Genomic DNA, 13725 nt, shown 5'->3' on the forward strand with positions numbered 1-13725 from the left:
CAAATGAAAGATAAAAATCATAAGATCATCTCAATAGTTTCAGAAAAAGCATTTGACAAAATTCAACATCTGCTCATGATAAAAAAGAAAAATTCTCTCAACAAATTGATATAGAAGAAACATGCATCGACATAATAAAGGCCATATATGACATGTCCACAACTAACACAGAGTTGGTGAAGGTTGAAACCTTTTCCTCTAAGATTGGGAAGAAGACAAGGTTACCCACTCTCACCACTCCTATTCAACAAGTACTGGAAGTCCTAGCCAGAAAAATCAGGCAAAAAATAAAATAAAATAAAGAGCATCAGAATTGGAAATAAGCAGAATTATCTCTATTTTCAGATGACATGATTTTACATGTAGAAAATCCTAAAGACGTTACAAAAAGAAAACTGTTAAAACTAATAAATGAATTTAGTAAAGTTGCAAGATGCAAAATCAACATACAAAAATCAGGTGTGTTTCTATACATTAGCAATGAATTAGCTAAAAAAGAAATTTTTAAAAATCCCAATAGCATCAAAAACAATAAAATACCTAGGAATAAATTTAACTAAGGAGGTGAAAGATCTCCACATTAATAACTATAAGATGTTAATGAAAGAAATTGAAGACACAAATAAAAGATATCCTATATTCATGTATTGAAACAATTGATATTGTTAAAATGTTCATACAACCTGAAGCCACCTATAGATTCAATGCAAGCCCTAACAAGACTCCAATATCATTTTTCACAGAAATAAAGAAAACAGAGGCAAGGAGTGGGGAGTGGGAGAATTGAGTGAAGGCGATCAAAAGGTACGAACTTCCAGTTATGAGGTTATGTACAGTGTGATGACTATCGCTAACAGTACTGTATTGTACATTTGAAAGTTGCTAAGCAAGTAGATCTTGAAAGTTCTCATCATAGGAAAAAAAATTTTGTAACTGTGTGAGATAATGAATGGTAATTAAACTTATTGTGGTGATCATTTTGCAACACGTACGTATATCAAATCATTATGTTGTATACCTTAAACTTATATAATGCTATATATCAATTATTTATTTATGTTGTACACCTTAAACTTCTCAATAAAGCTGGAAAAAAATTTTAAACTCAAAAAATACTTTTAATAAATAAATAAAAAGAAAGTAACAGGATGTTGACTTAAAGAAAATGCACAACATGAGAGTTGCAAGTTTCATTGGGGGCAAAATGAGGACTGCAGCCTGGGAGACAGCGTTTCAGATAACTCTGAGAAACTGCTCTGAGGAGGCGAGGGGAGGAGCCAGGATATATAGGAGTTTTGCAGCAAAGAGCAAGGTAGTCGGAAGTCAAAAGATTATTGTTAGCTCTTGGAGGAAGACGCGGTCGCGGCTGCAGCGGAGCCTCGGGCCACCCGCCCCTGCCCCTGACTCACCGCTGTTCGCCCTTGCTGAGGAACAAGTCGGTCAGGAAGCCGCATCACAGCCATGGCTTTTACAGATACTGGAAAGACTCCCGTAGAGCCCGAGGTGGCGATTCACCTGATTAGAATCACCCTCATCAGCCGCAACGTGAAGTCTTTGGAGAAGGTATGTGCTGACCTCATCAGAGGCGCAAAGGAAAAGAATCTCAAGGTGAAAGGACGGGTTCGGATGCCTATCAAGACTCTGAGAATAACTACAAGGAAAACTCCTTGTGGTGAAGGTTCTAAGACTTGGGATCGTTTCCAGATGAGGATCCACAAGCGACTTATTGACCTGCACAGTCCTCTGAGATTGTCAAGCAGATCACTTCTATCAGTATGGAGCCAGGAGTCGAGGTTGAATTCACCATTGCAGATGCTTAAATCAACATTTTTAATAAACTGATAATCAGTTGTCAAAAAATAAAAAAAGATATTGTTAAATAAAGAAAACCAGATATCTCAAGTTAAGGAATTTAGTGCTTTTCTATGTATGGGAAGATGCAAGAGTCTGGGCTCACTGAAATCATTCCTTTGATATGCACCTTAGCTATCTGGGGCCTGTATTTTCACACCCTGAGTTGCTGCAGGGCTCGCCGCAGGGAGCAGCTGCAGTCTGATGGCTGCTAGGTGGCAGGTATTCTTTTCAGCCCTGAGTTTCCTCAGGACTCACCAGCTCACATTGGAGGGCTGCAATCATTGGTGACTATGACATCCTTTGTTTATTGATATGGCAGGAAATATTCCATTTATAAATATTCCATTCCATTTATAAATATTCCATTTATCAAGGAAAAGATTTGAACAAGATACTTTACCAAAGAAGATACATGGAGCAAACACACGAAAAAAATGCTTAATAACATTCGTTATTAGGGAAATTAATACCAAAACCACAATGAGATACCACTACATACTTATTAGATGGGCTTTAAAAACAAGATAATTACCAAATACTGCTGGAACAAGGAAAGCATAATAAGTAAAGAAGACAAACTCAAAATAATTTAAATAATACAAATCATTTATTTTATATGACATTCTATAAAACGCAAAACTAGAAGGACAGAAATCATATCAGTGGTGTGTAGGGACTGGAGTGGAGAGAAGGAATTATCTACAAAGGGAGTTGAAGGAAACTTTTGGGATGATGGAGATGTTCTCTATCTTAATTGTAGAGGCAATTACATGACTATGTAAGTTTGTCAAAATTCATTGAACTGTACACCAAAGAAGGGTGTATTTTACTATATGTAAATTATATCTCAATAAACCAAAAGAACAAGCATCACAATAAATCCAAAATTAATGGCATATAAATCATCTTGTGAATCATTATTTTAATGAAATTACTCAATTTGAATCAGGGCAAAATTCAGTGCATTATTTGAATTTTTGAAATGTTTTAGTGATAAATTTTCAGATTAATAGAATACATACTTCTAAAGTATTCACCACAGTTGTTAAAAGGTGAGGCATCATTTAGTATTACTGTCATTGATCAGCATCTTATGGTAATTGCCTGTGACACATTAGCATTCATTATGCAAGAAACATTTCTTGAGTATTACTAGCCTACAGGCCCAAAAAAACTCATTTCTCTTCAGTTCTGGGCCAATAGGATATGCTTCAGTCTTCTTCAATAAACTTTTATAAGGTACGATCAGATGAGACCAAATCTAAGAAAAGTAACTTCAAGCTTAGTTTCAGCTGGTCCATAACGGTAGAGTTGTTTAATATTAGAAAATAAAGCCATACAGTACGGCAATATTACAAAGACTGTAATTACTACACTTAGAATGATTCTAATGAAACTTATCAAAGACATTTTAAGTTGCCTAGATATCATAACTCTCAGGTTACTCAAAAGCAAAATGCTAAAAATATATTGTAAGATCTAAGAACATTATTTTAATAGTGAATGGGAGCAAATTACATATGTGGAATTTTTTGTCATAATCTCTGCCCTAGGTTTTAGTTCCACCTATACATTACATTTTCCCTACTTCTCATCTCCATGTTTGAAATAATCAAATAACCCTGTAATTTCCATGCGTTCTTGCTGCAAACTTGAACACACCAATGCTTCAGGAGTCGCCAAAAGACAAGCAATCTGTATAGAATTGGTTTCATGGGCATGCCACTTAGGTAGTCACACAGGTCCCCAGTTTAGAAGGACCTACATTTGGTGTGATGCTCTGGTATTGCTGTCTGGAAATTCTTAGTAATTTTTGAACAAGGGCCCCACGTTGTCAGTTTGTACTGGTCCTCGCAAATTATGTAACTGGTCCAACTTTATAAATACCAAAACTGACATGAGGATTCTAAGTTACTCTTTACATAGTGTCACTTGGGTCATGCATTTGACAAAAAACTAACCAAATTTATCTTGAAACACTTTAGTTAAGAAACTACAGCTGGAAAACTGGCAAGCTGAGGTCATACAATGTCTAGGAACTTCTGGTAAGATAGACATGTTGGAAGGACAATTCATTTGTCTGAGACTTTGGGACATCCATTTTCTACTCTAGTTAAAATAGGGTATAAAGAAAACTAGATAGATTTTCCTCTCAGGTTATCAACTGTTATTGTAAGGAAGCTCATATTTACACTTGGTGTTACCAAAGTTTTCATTTTAATGTTTGGTCAGTTCTTCCTCCTAAAAGGTTTCATATATTCATTCACTTATTCATTCATTCAGTAAATATCTGATGAGTGCCTACTATGCACCAGGCACTGTGTTTAACACTAGACAGAAAACAGAAAAACAAAATTAAATAAAACAAGAAAACAGTGTTCTTCCCTCATGAAACTTAAAGTCACCGAATTAGTCACTCCTTATCTTCCCAATTATAATTTTGTTACATTTTCTCTCAGACATTGATTTTTAATCTATGAATCTGGGAGAACAATATGCTACATACCAACTTTTTCTATAGCAAAATAATATAAGCGATTGTGCCTTTTAAAATGTCAGATTTTACTATTTAATAATGAGAGAAATTTGGCTTTTAAAAAAAGTGCCTGGGCCATGTGTAAGGTATCCAGTAAATGGTTAGCATTGCTACTAATATAAACCACGTCACCAATCTTCCCTTCGTATTAAGTGGCAAGAGCTATGATGGTCAGCCTCAAAGCTGGCTTCCAGCCCAGTCAGCCCCTGCAGCCGGTAGGGCCCAAGGCAGAAGTGTCTTTTTTAAGTGGGCTAAAAAGCATTTGGCTTGAATCTCAAATGCTGAGTCTTTCTGCAAGATGGCATATACGTAACGCAAGTGCTTTGGAGGGGAGCTGATTTTAAAAGCATTAGAGCAAGTGACCCTTCTCTTAATCATGGTCCAAACGAAAACCAGTTGGTCCCCTGCAATCTTCCTTCATCCTCAGTGGTGTAGCTAGGGCTCTTTGGTTCTAGAAAAGCATCTCTCTCATGCATTAGCCATAACACAAAGCAACAGATGCCTAATACCTACTTCCATACCAGCTCCTGGGCTGAGGAAGTGACAACTGGTTGGAATTAAGCTGAATCTGGAAACATCCTGGGGTTCATTTTTATTTGAGATTACAAAATCAACAGGTGCCATTTTCTGGGCTTGGCAAAGGAGAGCAATGTAAAGGTATCAAATGACACTCATATATCTGGACATGATTGAAGGGTCATATCCCCTGACAGCTCGGCAGGGGTGAATTTAGTTCCTGTAAAGCATACGGAGGGTTTAATTCCTCCCCTCAATGAAAATGTGTTATTTTATGTGCTCAGACTATCACCTCCTCCCTTGCTTTCTTAGAGAACATCTATTTCTGGTGGGAGCTGCCAATTTACTATCTCTCAATCTCACCCCACAGGTGGACACATGACCAATACGAGCCAATCAGAATCTTCCTCCAGATTTCTCACAAGATCTGGAGGGAAAGGGCTTCCCTTCCTCTCAGGTCACTAGACTGTAAGAATATAGGATCTTGGATTCCTGGAGTCTCATGAAGTCCGTCAGCTGGAGAGAACAAGGCTAAACGCAGAGAGAAGCAGAAATGAGAGATGATGAGGGAACCCTGGTTTGCCTGATAGACCAAATCATGTAGAGGCCAATCTCTCCTCTGCTCAGCCCATCATTTCAGTGCATAAACTAGGGCGTCTCTCTTTTATGTTTTACTTTGTTTATGCTAGTTCAAATTAGATTTCTGACGCTTTCAAGGAAAAGAGTTCCGATCAATTCACTACCTACTCTGAAGGCTGCATTTTTACAACCTGCTGGACATCAAGTAAATTCAAATAATATCCAGGAGGATGAGATGGAACAAGATTCTCCAACTCAAGGAAGCCTACTTCTAGCCAATTAATTTCTTTATGGCTTGTCAGATTCATAGCACCAAATTTATGGGAGCAATTTATTAGAACCTAAGGCTCTTTTCTGTGCAGAGTGGATCTGTCAATCAAGGTCCATGTGCTGACAGTCAGACAGGAGAGGATGAGGGGTGGGGAGAGAGGAGCCAAGGCATAACCAAGGGCCCTGCTCAAAGCCAGAACTTGGTCTATCATACAACTAACAAAATGAAAGTGTGACTAGGTCCATGAGCTTCCATTTATATTACTAGTTGTTTCCCTTCTCTAACAACTGGCTCTGTGGGTTAAGACTCATATTTCTGCAAATCATTACTATCTACCCAAAGGCAGAGATCAGATTAAATGAATGTCATCTAGCTGGAAAGAGTTCCAAAGTCAAGTTACCAATTTCTTCCCCCATCCCACCCATTATGTCTTCTCTTCCCACTCCACCCACATTTTCATTTATGTACCTCTACTGTTCATTCATTCATTCATTATTTCATGAACATTTCTAATAATCTCCATATGCCTGCCATCATGATTTAAAACATGAGTCTCCCCTGATTAAAACCCTTCAATGGATTTCTGATTAAAAATGAGGGTACTAAAACTGATCACACGATTCTCTCTTAACAAAAATGAACAATAATGAGGGCCAGTGTGTAAGGTAAACATCAACACCAACCAAGCAAACAAAGGGGGAAAACCTACTGCTATAATTATCAAAAACTGAAGCAACAATATTCTGACACAAAATGTGCCCAAGTCTCCCAGAGATAGTACTGGTGATTTAATAAAATCTTGAAAATTTCTACTGATACTCCTGATGTGAGTAGGAAATTTCTACTGATACTGCTGATGTGAGGAGGAAAGGAATTTCTACTGATACTCCTGATGTGAGGAGGAAAAGTGCTTGTTGGGGAGATAATGGTAAGAAGTAAATAAACAAGGCTGGCTCTCTTTGGTGGGAATGAAGACTCTAGGACTCTACACTAGATTGGGGAAAATATTCCAAAGACCAAGGGTATTTCCTCAATGAAGGAGGATACACCTACAACTAGATACAATGAATAGAGTGATGAAAAAAGAATGAGTCAAAATAATTCATCTATAATATATCAGTGCAAAAAAATCTGAACTGAACTCCCTATGTTGAACATGATCAAGATGAAAACATGGTGTGGTAACCATGCAAACATATTACAAAGAGGAAAGAAATGAAAGGAAGCAACACAACAGACAAGATAGGTGAAGAGCCTAGCTTGCACAAAAACATAACCATGGAAGAGAAGAGAGTTCCCCATGAGCACTTTAGTCTATATAATAATTTCATAGGTGTGATAATTCAATAAGACAAGGTGAATAAGATGAAAGGGAGACTGCAAGGTTAAGAAAATAAATTGAAGACCAATTCAGCTGAATATCAAATTACTAGCCAAAAAATAAAAAGCTTTGGGTAATCCCAGGCAATGTAGAGGAAAAGGGCAGAGATTAAAACAATAACAGTAAAATATATAAAAATGACAAAGATAACCCAGAATAAAGACAAGTTTTTGGTGTCCCTTAGGTATAGAATCCAAAATATGGAAGAGAAAATCACTCAAAGATTATGAGAAGAAAAATTTCCCCCCAAATGAAGAAAACCTTGAGTCTGCAGATTAAGAAACATACACCATGTTGTGGATATACCTAGTTTGTCCATCCGATATCCATTTCCCTTCCCCCTTCCTAAGAATAACAAGTTTTCATTTAGATATCCACCCTTCCTCCACATGACTCCTGTGCTTTGATGCCCAATGCCAAGGGTCGGTTCTGATTGGTTTAGACCAATCTTGCAAATTCCACTGCCCTGGCCTCAGGTGTTGATTCAGGCCTGGGCATGGGAACTAAATACGTCAAATCAGGTAAATTTTAGGATTTTTGCTTGGAATGTTGAAGAAAAGTTACTCTATATATCAGGGAATATGAACTTTAGAGAGAACTTTTAGAAATATTTCTTACAGTGAGATCTACCATAAATGTGTGTGTATGTATATATATACATACATATATATACGTATATATGTACATATATTAATATATACAGCAATTCTTTCATTTCACTTCACTTTCTCTCCTGATAAGTTTAGTATATGTTAAATTAAATCTTTATATTTCAAAATATTTTTGGAACTTGCTGGAAATCCATGCTCTAGGATATCAGAGAAAGCTATTCACAGGTAGGTGTAACACTGACAGCACTCCACTGCAAGACTTCTCAAGGTGGCTGTGCAGGGTGGGAGTATGTGGAATAGCTGCTGGTAGCTGGGTGCTGCTGCCACCCAGCACTGCAGGAGTAGGGCCCTGGAGAAGCTACCAGCACTGCAACAGCCCAGGGCCAGAGAAAGTCTGCCAAAGAGACCACCAGCACCAGGAAGCAAAACTCTTCTCCTCCAGTGACTGCCCAGACCATCTACTGACAAAGCTTTAGGACCAGCTGGCAAAGGAAAATGTTTAAAGGGTCCAGATCAATTTTCACAGAACAATCTAAAAGAATGAATTTGGAGCTAAGGGGCAATAAATTGATCACCCACAGTAAAATTTAGTGTTATTTTGTGCATTTAAAATTTTTTACATATATATAATCTCATGTCACTATTATTGTCTTTCTCTGTCTTCTTAAATCATCTTTAAAAAAATTTTATCCATGTTATTAATGGTAAATACAGTTCATTCAATTTGCTTTATGCAACACAGAGTTATTAAGGGGATACAGGTTCAGTATTATATTTTCCTTGTGAATTGTTCCTTATACCTTTACCATTGTATAAGGACCTCTTTTTTCATAATAATGCTTTGTGTCTTGATATTTACTTTGTCTGACAGCAATATTACTACTATAATGTTGCTTTGTGTTTGTGAGAGTGTATGTTGTGTTTTTAATGTTTAGTATTAGATATTAGTATATCTTTCCCTATCCCTTTGCTTTCAAATATGTGTTATATATTTGTATTTTTCTGTAAGCTACATATAGCTGGATATTTTAAATCCAATATGAGAATCTCTGGTGAATTCAAAGTGTTTTCATTTATTGGGATTACTGATACATTTGAATTTATTTCTAGTATCTTATTTTGTTTTATATTTACTTTCCTTTTCTATTTTAAATCGGTGTTTTCACCTATCTCTCTTTTCCTGCTTTCTGTTAGACTGCATTCCAACCAATCATTACAATGCTTTCCAATGATCTCCTCATCTTTCATTTAATTGTAGTATAATATTTAAATTCTACCTCTGTTGTTAAATCTCCTTCCAAATTAGTCATTATTATTATTATTATTATTTTAACAGGTTATTTACTTTATAGATAATAAAGTAAGAAAATGCTTATTTATATTTACCCATGAATATGAGTTTCTTTGTTTTTCATTGCTCTGGCATCCAGACCTTTCCTTCTGAGTTTGGTTCTTTTCCTTAAATATATCCCTTAATTACTTCTTTCAGTAAGGATAAGTACTTGGTAAATTCTCTCACCATTGCTTGAAATTTTTCTTTACTTTAACCTCACTTCTTAAAAAATTGTAAAAGTAAGTATAGAATTTTAGGTTGATTTTTTGAGTCAGTACTTTGAAGATGGTATTCCACTGTTCTCCAGCTATCATTGTCAATAGGTCTGCTGTCAGACATTTTTTTCTTGGAAGAGAACCTGTCTTCTGTGTTCATAAGTAAGGTATTATATTATTCATGAGTATTCTGAATTTTCAGTACAATGCACCTATGTAATGATTTATTTTTATTTATATTTCACAAGGATTCAGCATATGAAGTTGTGTGCTGGAGTCAGCTCAGACCAGCTCACAAAAGCCGGTTATGCATATTTCTTCCCAATACCACATTCAATGAAGAAACCTGAATTCAGCTGGTAATTCACCTAATTCAGCTGGTAACCTGAAAGCAGCCATGATGACAGTATTTACAGCACAGCAGCCAGCAAACACTATAAATCAGTGCTAACTTTATCTTGGCAACTGGTTGTGAAACATTTATCAGTATACCAATGAGTATATAGTTCTTCAAATTAAGAGCTGGTGTGGGTTTTTTTATCTGTTTGGAAAATTTTAAGCCAGTATCTCTTCAAGTATTTCCCCTTCTCCATTCTCTCTCTTCTGTCTTCTATATCTCTTAAACTCTTGTCCATTTTTTCCACCTCTGTGTATCTCTCTCTCTGCTGCATTCTAGGTAATTTTCTCAGCTCTATCTTCAAAGTCACTAATTATTTCTTCAGCTGTATATAATATAATCCAGTGTTTAACTCATCCGTAGAGATATCAATAACATGTCTACATTTCTAGAAGCTCTATTTGTTCTTCAAATCTATCTCTTCACAGTGTGCTGTTCTCTCCTTATAATTTCCAGTTTTTCTTTTATCACTTTAGCCATTTGAAGCATAGTTATTTTATACTCTTTGTTAGATTGCTCTATTACATCAAGTTCATGGGAATAGTAGTTTTCCTATTTATAGTGTCTACTGACTCTCTTGTGATAGATTATTTCCCCATCAAATTATAAGGTTTAATTGTTTCCCCCACCTTCCTTCTTCTACCCCCAAAATACCTGTGCACTCTGAGGTGTAAAAGTCTTGCTACAAAATCATTTTACTTTTGCTTTTGGTCTGAAATTAGCGTTGATATTTGTTTCTCAGCTTGGACATTCCAGCATTAAATCAGTGATGTAAATTCCAACTTCACATGATTTTTGGTGGCCAAGGGCTTTAATACCTCTCTTATCTTCCCATCGAAAATTCCAAAAAATAACAAACTTTCTAGTCACCCTACTTGAACCAGTAAGTAGGTTTTCACTCCTTTTACCAAGGAAGCAGCCTTTTCTTTCCAGGATTCCAGCTTTAAGTAGAGATCTCTGCCTCACTCGGGCCCAATGCCATATTTCCCATGTTTACATGGGCAATAAAACCTCAGTCTCTAATCCCCTTATCCGATCTAATATCTTCCAAAACCATCACAGTGTCTGCTCAAAAGTTTACTGCTCAAACCTAACACTGCCTTTATTTCTGACATGTCATCATGCCAGAAATTATGCTTTTACAAATCAATTTATATATTTAGATTTTATTCTTATACATTGTATCTAGCATGTTCATGGTTTCATAACTGTGGAATTGAAGAGTGGGTGGAGCTTGTTAGTTAAAAAGTATTTCTCTCTTTTAAACTATTTGTATGTGTGCATAGAAAGCAGTCTAGAACAATGTTCACCTGATGGTAATGATTGTTATTTCCAGAAATTCAGATTCATTGATTTTTTAACTTTCTTTGTATAGGTGCAAATTGTTCGAATATTTCAATAATTACCTTGTCTCATTTTTAACTGGAATAAAATAGTTATAAAATAAATGTTAGTGTCTCCTATGTCTTTTGAACAAAGAACAATCTCCTTAGCCTGCTAACCAAGGACATTCATGATCTGACCTCATCCTACCTGTCTAGACCCATTTCTCAACAGTCTCCCCATATTCCCTACCCTCTGGTTCACTTGACAACACAACATTTCCCACACATGTCTCTTTTGTCACATTCTTATGACTTCATTGAGGCCCCTCCCCCTGTAAAAATCTTCTCAGCATGTCCTCATGTTCTCAGCAGGTCCCAGTATTACTCAACCTTCAAACCACTTCTTTTTAAAAACCTCTTCATAATCCTTTACTTCCTCTTTTAGTCTTCCCCAGTCCTTAAAATACAACATTTTCCGTATTGAATCACTTTTATTTATCTGTCTGTTGACCCCTTTAGAGAAAGGTGAGGACTACATTTAATATTTTAAATATGCCTCGTTTATCCAGTAAATGAGTTCATGAATAAATACATGAAATGAATGCTCACAACTTGCTGAGTTAAAAGCCGGCTTCTTGGAGATTTCACTCTGGGTGAGTTGCAGGTTCATATGAGATGCCAGATAAGTTTTTGTGATTCCCTATGTCCTCTGGGTGGTAGTCAATTGGGATATTTTGGTAGCCCTGGGTAGCTGTTGAGAAGTCTGTAGGGAAAGAATGGCCAATGGTATTCTGTAATGCCTTACATGTGAATTGCCATTAGTTGTCATAGCACTTTTTGTTTTTTAATTTTTATTAGAGTACAGTTGATTTACAATGTTGTGTTAGTTTTTGCTGAACAGCAAAGTGAATCAGTTATACATATACATATATCCACTCTTCTTTAGACTCTTTTCCCATGTAGGTCATTACAGAGTATTGAGTAGAGTCCCCTGTGCTATACAGTAGGTTCTTATTAGTTATCTATTTTATATATAGTAGTGTGTATATGTCAATCCCAATCTCCCAATTTATAGCACTTTGACAAACAACATTTCACTTGATCCATTGAGGTAACTGGGAAAATAGTCATGTGCCCAGTTTGTAAATGAGAAAACTGATGTTTAGAGCATTGATGACTTATCCAGAGATTCAGGGAAACAACTTTGACCTAGGTGTTCTGTTGCCAAGTTCAGTGGTCTGTGTTTTGTCTCTTTTACCATCAACCTCTACAACTCTACAGGTATTCCTGGACCCCACTGTGGTAGGAGTTAAAATGTCAGCTATTACACTGTGATGGTGAGAAAGCCAGGCTCAGACCTACATTGTAACACCAGCTTTCTCCCTAAATTGCTGGGTGGCCTTCGTGTCACCCCTCTGGCCTTGAGCATTTTCATGTGCAGACTCAATTTCTTCATCTCCAAAATGAAGAAGACCTCTAAGGTCCTTACTCTTCACAGTTTCATGAGCCTAAGGGTCTATGAGAATATGATGAAGGAAGCATGCCTAATTCAAGTTCTAGACCTCTTTCCAGCCACCTTTCTTGATGTTTTCCGACCCAGGCTTAGCACCAGTGCCTGGAGTATTGCCATCACCTGAATCTTTAAACCTAGTCACTTCATGCTCTGTTCTTTTCACCATGATTCTTTCTTGACCTTAGACTGTCCTTTCTTTTTAGAGGCCAAAAAGAGCAGTTATGTAACTGAGAACAGCTAGAGTTAACCAAAAATTGCAATAGCAATTTAAGACAGCCCACAAAAAAAGAAAACTAATTTCACCAAGCGCAGTGTATAAACCTAACACAGACACAGCCCACCTACTTTCTATTTTCCCTGCCTCCTCACACACCAATTCTTTAGTCAAAGCTTTATTATTTCATTACTCAGCATATTTTCAACAAAGGCAAAAAGATTCACTCTAATTGTTCAACTGAAAAAGGGTCTTTTTTTTACTGAGATTTTTTTTCCCCTTGTTTTGTTTTCATCACCCTTCAACACCTTGTAGGTTATTATGAGGGATATTAAATGAGTCTTTTTTCTTATGGAACCATGAGACAATCAATTTTATAAAATAGTCAGAAAGCGATGTTCTGAATGAGGAAGAGGAACTAATATCTATCACTTAAAATTACTTACAATGCTTCCTTTAGTATGAAATCAATGTGTTAGATCAAAATGCTACTAAAACTTAAAAGGCAAAACGGGGAGACAAAAATCCACATGAGTTTATTTGCCGTCTTCATCCAGGGTGAGCTGGAGTTGACTGTCTTTGATTCTACATAATTGTGTTTGAATTTTATCTTATATAAAAGAAATTAGTGGGGCACTTTCTTCAAGTAAAGAAAATAAACATGTCCCTGATATCAGGGCAGAGAGTTAGAACAGAGCTAGGTTCTGCCATAGAGAAAGTTCCTACAGCTGACAAATAAAAAACTCACCTGGACTGACTAGCTGGAGTTGACCTATAGATATGGCATGGAGTCGAAGAAGGAAAGCTGAGTAAAACTTCTCAGTTTGTTTTACTTTTCTGGTGAAATGACCATTTGTTTCCAAATAGTCCCAAAGCTCATGTCTTTAACGGCCATTACTCCACTGTACTGGCATGCTGCTGAGGGCTTTGCTTATTCTCTAATTATCAAAAAGAGCTGCTGGAATTCATTAAGAAATTAT

The 13725-nt window shown here is 36.5% G+C and overlaps 1 pseudogene; it reads left to right on the forward strand.

Moving 5' to 3' along the window:
- The first annotated feature begins 1461 nt into the window (after positions 1-1461).
- Positions 1462-1820, forward strand: LOC132351707 (small ribosomal subunit protein uS10-like; annotated as a pseudogene).
- The last annotated feature ends 11905 nt before the right edge of the window (positions 1821-13725 follow it).

This window comes from Balaenoptera ricei, chromosome 17 (assembly GCF_028023285.1).
Source record: "Balaenoptera ricei isolate mBalRic1 chromosome 17, mBalRic1.hap2, whole genome shotgun sequence".
Lineage (NCBI taxonomy): Eukaryota > Metazoa > Chordata > Mammalia > Artiodactyla > Balaenopteridae > Balaenoptera > Balaenoptera ricei.